Raw genomic sequence first — 6975 nt, 5'->3', positions numbered from 1 at the left:
TTTTGTTTTGAAAATAATAATTGTTTTGAAATAAATGCAAAAAACGGACCGAATTAATTTATACTCCCAATACATGCAATAGTGATTGTATATTATCGATCGATAATCGCAGGCGTTTGGCAGTTCTGCTCCTCCAGAGATTCGATAAATTTATTTTTTTTTTCGCATTACTGTTCCCACGCGATGTACTCGTCTATTATACTGAGTAGGATAGCTCGCTTAATTAAATCATACTCCATGTTGTCACTTGCACTGTCAGATTTTCTAATGACATCAATTGAATAAATCTTTTCATTTTTATATCATTATACGCACTATTTGGCAACATCGCGATTCATCTCAATTTTGTCACTTTGTATCATTTTATATACTAGCAACGTCGCATTTGTGTCAAATTACATTAATGATCATCATTCTTAAAAATCTTGAATTACATTAATGATCGTCATTCTTGAGAAATTCTTAAATTACGCTAACAAAGCAGTTGTATATTAGCAAATGTTGCACTATTTGTCAACGTCGCAATGCATCTCAATTGTGTCATGTATGTATTATTTGACAATGTCGTATTTGTATCAAATTATATAATATTAATCATTGTCATCGCAAAACATGTCGTGATATGTCGAATATCCTTGAAAAAAAAATATTCTTAAATTCTTAAATTATGTTAACAAAGTCGCATTGAAAATATGCAGACGTTGCAATTTGCAATATCAAATTGATGTCACTCAACGTATCTAAAAATTTTTTATTACAAAAAATTTGACGCTTATATTTTTGATGTCATCGACCGGAAATGGTCATATAAATATTTTCGCGAGGATTTTTTGCGGAAAATTCATCTGTATTAAATGACTAATCGTAATTGTTTATCGCTTTCACATTTAATTTGCGGGAACTCGGTTTCCGCATTGTCTTAACTCGCGATATTACTTATTACTTGGTAATGATAAAAGGGGATAAAGACTACTGAGAAACATAATAATTATATCATATCAAAGATTTGTACATGTCGATGTTGGATCTTGTGGATCTTGGATTTCCTTTTTAGTCATTACTCTTTCAGTTCATAAATACGTCACGATGGATTATCTCAAGTTTGAGAGAGTCTAAAATTTGGTGGACATCCATAGCATTAGAGGGGATACAAGATTTAAATAGAGATTGGAGCAATAATATTGCATTAATCGCTCAGACAGATTAGTTTTAGTGATCTCCAGCGCTATGGATTCATACGTTCGACATGGATCGAGCAAGTATTATAATTACATTTGTTTGTGAACAATATTTTTTTATAATTTGCTTTATAAATTTATAAATTGCTTATTCATTTGTTTTTCTTCATTACAGCGCATCTTTATGTATAATTTTGAGAAGGATATTGGCACCGACAAATAAAAATTTCTAGAGATTGAGATCGCCATGGGATCTATTTCTTACGGAAATTGCCAGCGAAGCAATCGCATCGTGCTTCATGCTACGTGAATATTATTCGTCAAAAAAAAGGATGGATATCAAGATTGATGCCGATTATTCTATCATCGTTAATGATTCAGGAACTTCAGATTGAATTTGTCAAAATATGAATAATGTGAAATTATCATTACGTGATAAGTGTTTATATATGAAATTATCAACCGTTATGTAAACGATAATCTAGATATCTTTCAACGTTGTTTATTGAATATATTACAGAGATATTCAGACAAGATTTTAGTCTTGAACTCTAGATGAAGACTCGATTTCGTATCGCTCGCTCTGTAGACTCGGCTACAGAAAAACGCTCGCTGGTTTCTTATAAGATCGTTTCAGTGACTCGATTACTTCTGAACGTGAGTCGAGAAGAGTCTCGAAGTTATAGCCGTTCTCATGGCTAGTTGCAAGAACCAATCGTAGTCATGATCGCTGCGGATTGGTTGTATCATTCCACATGGCCTAAGGAACGCGGTTCGTTGCTCTTGCATTTATCTCGATAAGATTCGGTATCTTGTATGGTGCGTGCATGTGTGCGTGATAAAAAATGTATGTAATGGGCCCACATTTCTTATAAATCGACATTTACAATAATATATGCATAACAACTCTTCATGTTTGGACTTGAACAATGTGTTGAACATGTATATTGTGAACTATGCCCATACACGAATGATGCGAAAAGGTTAAATATTTTGTGACCTATTTACGTCAAAATTGTGTAAATAACAAATGCTATAGATATTTTGCATAAGATTTATGATAAAAATTCACATATTGAATGCGAATTGATAGTGTATGCTGTAGATAATATTATATAATGCATTACATGAATAATAATCTAAAATGAAAATATCTCAGAAAATATCTGCAATTCCTTCTTCTTTTCCATATATTTTCGCATGTCATATTACACACTCATCGCGCACGATAACATCATGCGCAACCATACCATCGCGTTCTTTAAAATAATATTAATTATAATTAGGTAGAATAAAAAATATTTTTGCATAAGTAAATCGCATTGAATAAACGCAGAAGGGAAGATTATGTATAAAAAGAAGATGATGCATAAGAGACAATAATTATAAAGAGGTAAGTATAAATGGTAAATATAAAATAAATAAGTATAACGCGCAGTGGGGATGGCAGACCCCATCCGGTGGCCATTGACATCATCACTGCGACGCGGACCCTGCAACGCAAGTTTTCGCACACCTTATCTTTCGCTATGTAATTTCCCCGCACCCGTGACATCCGCCTCCTCCCTCTCTCCCGTGACGTTATCCCTTCCCCCTAGTGACGTCACCCACTGTGACATATCCCCCTCCCCCTTCCCCGTGATGTTATTCCCCCTCGCCTCTCCGTGGATTCCCTCGCGCTGCGGGAACCTTCCCACTCCTCATCCCTCTCTCAGAACTCCCAAATTAGAATCTGCCTTTATACTCTTATATTAATTACATGAATTACATAAATTACATTATTACCTAATAAACATTTCGAAGCATAAGGTCATTATCAATTTTGATAACATATTTAAATTTATAAGATTGTAAACGTATGATGTATATATTGCATTTATATGAAACATGAAAAAATAAAGCTCTAATCAAACATAACCGTGTGCAATGATTTCATCATATTACCGCATTATCATAGATTATGTGTGATCTGAAACCTGGAGGTGTCGGATTATCTGTTTGCAATTTATTGATATATGGAATAAAGTCTATCGTTGAATGTAAAATCGACTATGATCTTGTTGATCATATCATCGCTCTTATTGATTTAACGTCTATTAATTTGAAGTTAAAATTGCTTTATTAGATTTCTGTTTGATATTAAAAAGAAATGTAAAATGTGTATGTTATACTGCTTTATGTGATACGAGTGCTGTATTTGTCACTTGTAAAAAAAAATATCACTGAATGAAATAAATATCTTTCCCTCGACAAGAAGGTCAATTTCCCTTTTTGTGACACAAAAGTTTACAACATGATAGACAGAACTTTGATACTGTCTCACTTCAGCTTTCAACAAAAAAATCTAGAAGGGGCCATTTGCACATTAGAAATTAATGGTTACTCGCTCATTTTTCAGTGACCCACAACAGGCTCAAATATCATTTCTATAAGCTTAATCAGGATAAACTCAAACTTCATCTTACTTAAAAATTTTTTACTATACCTTATGTCAAATCCATCTCAGTCAAGTCATCTCATGTCAATCGCATCTAAATTTAATTCCAAAACGGCTTATACCCATTCCCAGCACTCTTAAAGAGTTTACCTGAAATGAGAAACACAAATTGGATACGATATCAAGGCAGAATGTTTTATATAAGATATCTTGCCATGATCGTAATTCCATATATGTGCTAAACTAAAAAAAAATTACAGAGTCGCCGAACTTCAAGTATTAAGTGTACAACTTTGCTTCCGCCGTTTTTTTTCCGAAATTCGAGGCTTTATTGTAAAAAACTGGTTATACATTTATGATTCAAAGTATTGTCCATCGCTGGCCACTACTTTCTCCCATCTTTCGAGTAGCGTACGAATCCCGCGTCGAAAAAACTGGTCATCTTTTGAGGCTATCCACGAATCGATCCAATTTTTTACTTCTTCATAAGACCGGACCGCTGGTCAGCCAGGCTGTGTGCCATTGATCGAAACAAGTGATAGTCAGAGGGAGCAACGTCTAGAGAATACGGCGGGTGGGGTAGGACTTCCCATTTCAACGTTCCAAGTATGTCTTGACCACTTTCGCAACATGAGATCGAGCATTGTCATGCTGCAAAATCACTTTATCGTGTCTCTCGTTGTATTGCGTTTGTCTTTCAATGTTCGGCTCAAACGCATCAATTGCATTCGATACCGATCGCCTGTGATTGTTTCAGTCGGTTTTAACAGTTCATAATACACTACGCCGAGTTGGTCCCACCAAATACAGAGCATGACCTTGGACGTCAAAATCACCGTTCTTGAAGCATTGAAACCACTCACGACACGTTCTTTCACTAATAGCGGCCTCACCATAAGTATTTGAGAGCATTCGATAAGGCTCAGCAGATTTCTTCATATTGAAGCAAAAAATTAAAACCTCCCGCAAATGACGAGAATTTGGCTCGTGAACTGACATTTTCAATCGAGAATAACTTTATGATGCAGACACAAATCGACTAATGTTTCTATGGGGTTATGTTGACAGATGCCCAAGTTTATTTTATGACGTCTATGATCTATTTATTTCGACCACCACTTACCGCTAAAGCCATCTATAGGAAAACGGCGGAAGCAAAGTTGTACACCTAATAGACATCAATAAAACAAACCGACTCATCTTCTGTTATTTCCAAATAACACATCACCCACAATGAATACAACATACAAATTTTAGATAACGAACCTTTTTACAACAAAAGATTAACTTTTAAAATTCATATCAAAAAATAATAGCAGAGCCTTAACAAACAAAAAGATATAGAATCTCTCTCGGATGCATACCTTCCTATATTACATTACTACTATTATTCCCTTTCTAAGATCTTTCCGTTATATCTTTCGTTTACATTATTATCGATTTCCCCTTCCTTTCTTTCCTTTTCTTACAATCCCCAAACACTTTGATTGTGTTAGCTTACCATTTCAAATTCATCGATTTTGATAATAACAACTTAACGCACAGCACGCTGCAAAACAGTTCAATTCTAAAAAATCATTGTACAATTTCAGTTAACATGTGAGAAATAAATGTACTTCTGTCGAGATATTTACATTCATTGATATTTTCCTTTACAAGTAATAAATACACTCGTATCACATAAGATAGCATGACACACACACATCTGCGTCTCTTTTTAATATTGGACAGAAATCTAATAAATCAATTTTAATTTCAAATTAATAAACATGTTAAGTCAACGAGAGCGATGATGATTAGCAAGATGGTCGCTTTACATTCAACGACAGAGCTTTATTCCACACATCAATAAATTGCAAACAGACAATTCGAAGATTTCAGAAGATTTCAGAAGACACATAATCTATGATAATGCAGTAATATGATAAATCATTTCACACGATTACTTGTTTGATTAAAACTTTATTCTTTTATGTTTCATATAAATATTATATCATGCATTTACAGTCTACAAATTTAATTTAAACATATTATTAATATTAATGATGATCTCGTGCTAGGTCGTGCTAATTGACAAAACAAACGTTTCGATCTATGTTTGAAATCCTTTTCGATGTAAAATATAATATAGTTCGAATTGATGAACAAAATTTCGTCCAAAATACAATGATTATAATGTATCGTTAATGTATAATATTACAGTTAAGGATTTATCTTAACCAATTTGGAGACGATTTACGACATCGCGCTCAACATCATTCGGCAGTCTAACCCGACCAGTAGCTACATCTAAACATGAGTCGAATATATGTCACACAGACGACTCATGCTTAAGTGTGTGACTAGTGGCACACTAATCTACCGACTAATTGATCTTGATGTCGTAAACCGTCTCTGAATTGGCATCCTTGATTACAGCCCGATGCAATGTTTCAACAAATATCATTAAGCACCCAAGTTTACTAAACAATGTAGTTATCATCTCTAACAATATGTTCAACAACGATTATCATGTAAGTCTAAATTTTATTAATTTTATTAATCTTCTGACATAACGTTGTTCGTTTAATAAACTTGGAAGCTTAATGATATTTGTTGGAACATTGCACTCTAAATCCGTAGCAATGAAATTTCACTGCATTAAATTGAAATTTCAATACAGACATTGACAATTGCGCCAATGTTACTACCAATAAATTTTATTGCAAGATGGGAATGGAAAAGCCATTTAATAAGAATTAGAGTAAAAAATTTACTCTAAAAAGGAGTGGATTTGGAGATTAGAATAATGATAGAATAAATCATTCCAAATCCGAATGACAAAGCCTACGGAGACAGATTTTGAACAGAGCATGCTATCAATTTATTAACCTATTAACCTTATTTTTAATTATTATTATTTTTTTAATTATTTTATTCTCTCTCTTATGTTTATATATGTGCCTCAAGATGCGTCTTGCCCGTAATGACAAACAATAAATATACGACGGTGCGCTATGTCACTAAATTTACTCTTTGCAATAATATTCAATGCATTTTGCAATGCATTATCAACTGATGCTTAAACCACTTCGATTAATCGAATGAAATAGTTCACTCTTTTATGTAAGAATAGACAGACTTCAAAACAGTGAAAATCCATACTTAAAACAATGACTTTGCTATTCATTTTTGTTAACAGTAAAATTTTCATTGCTAGATTTAAAGTGTGCGCAATGCAGATTTTAATACTGCACATTATCGATACGTTATATAATCAATGCTTGTGATATATATCAACACATATATATTATTATTACTAAATACTTAGTTCTATCTAATTAATTACGGTACGTGTACTTATATTTACTACTNTAGAGA

This window comes from Atta cephalotes (genome assembly GCF_000143395.1).
Source record: "Atta cephalotes unplaced genomic scaffold scaffold00042, whole genome shotgun sequence".
In the NCBI taxonomy this organism is placed as follows: domain Eukaryota; kingdom Metazoa; phylum Arthropoda; class Insecta; order Hymenoptera; family Formicidae; genus Atta; species Atta cephalotes.
The sequence above is the reverse complement of the archived record's forward strand: the minus strand, read 5'-3'. Positions refer to the sequence as shown.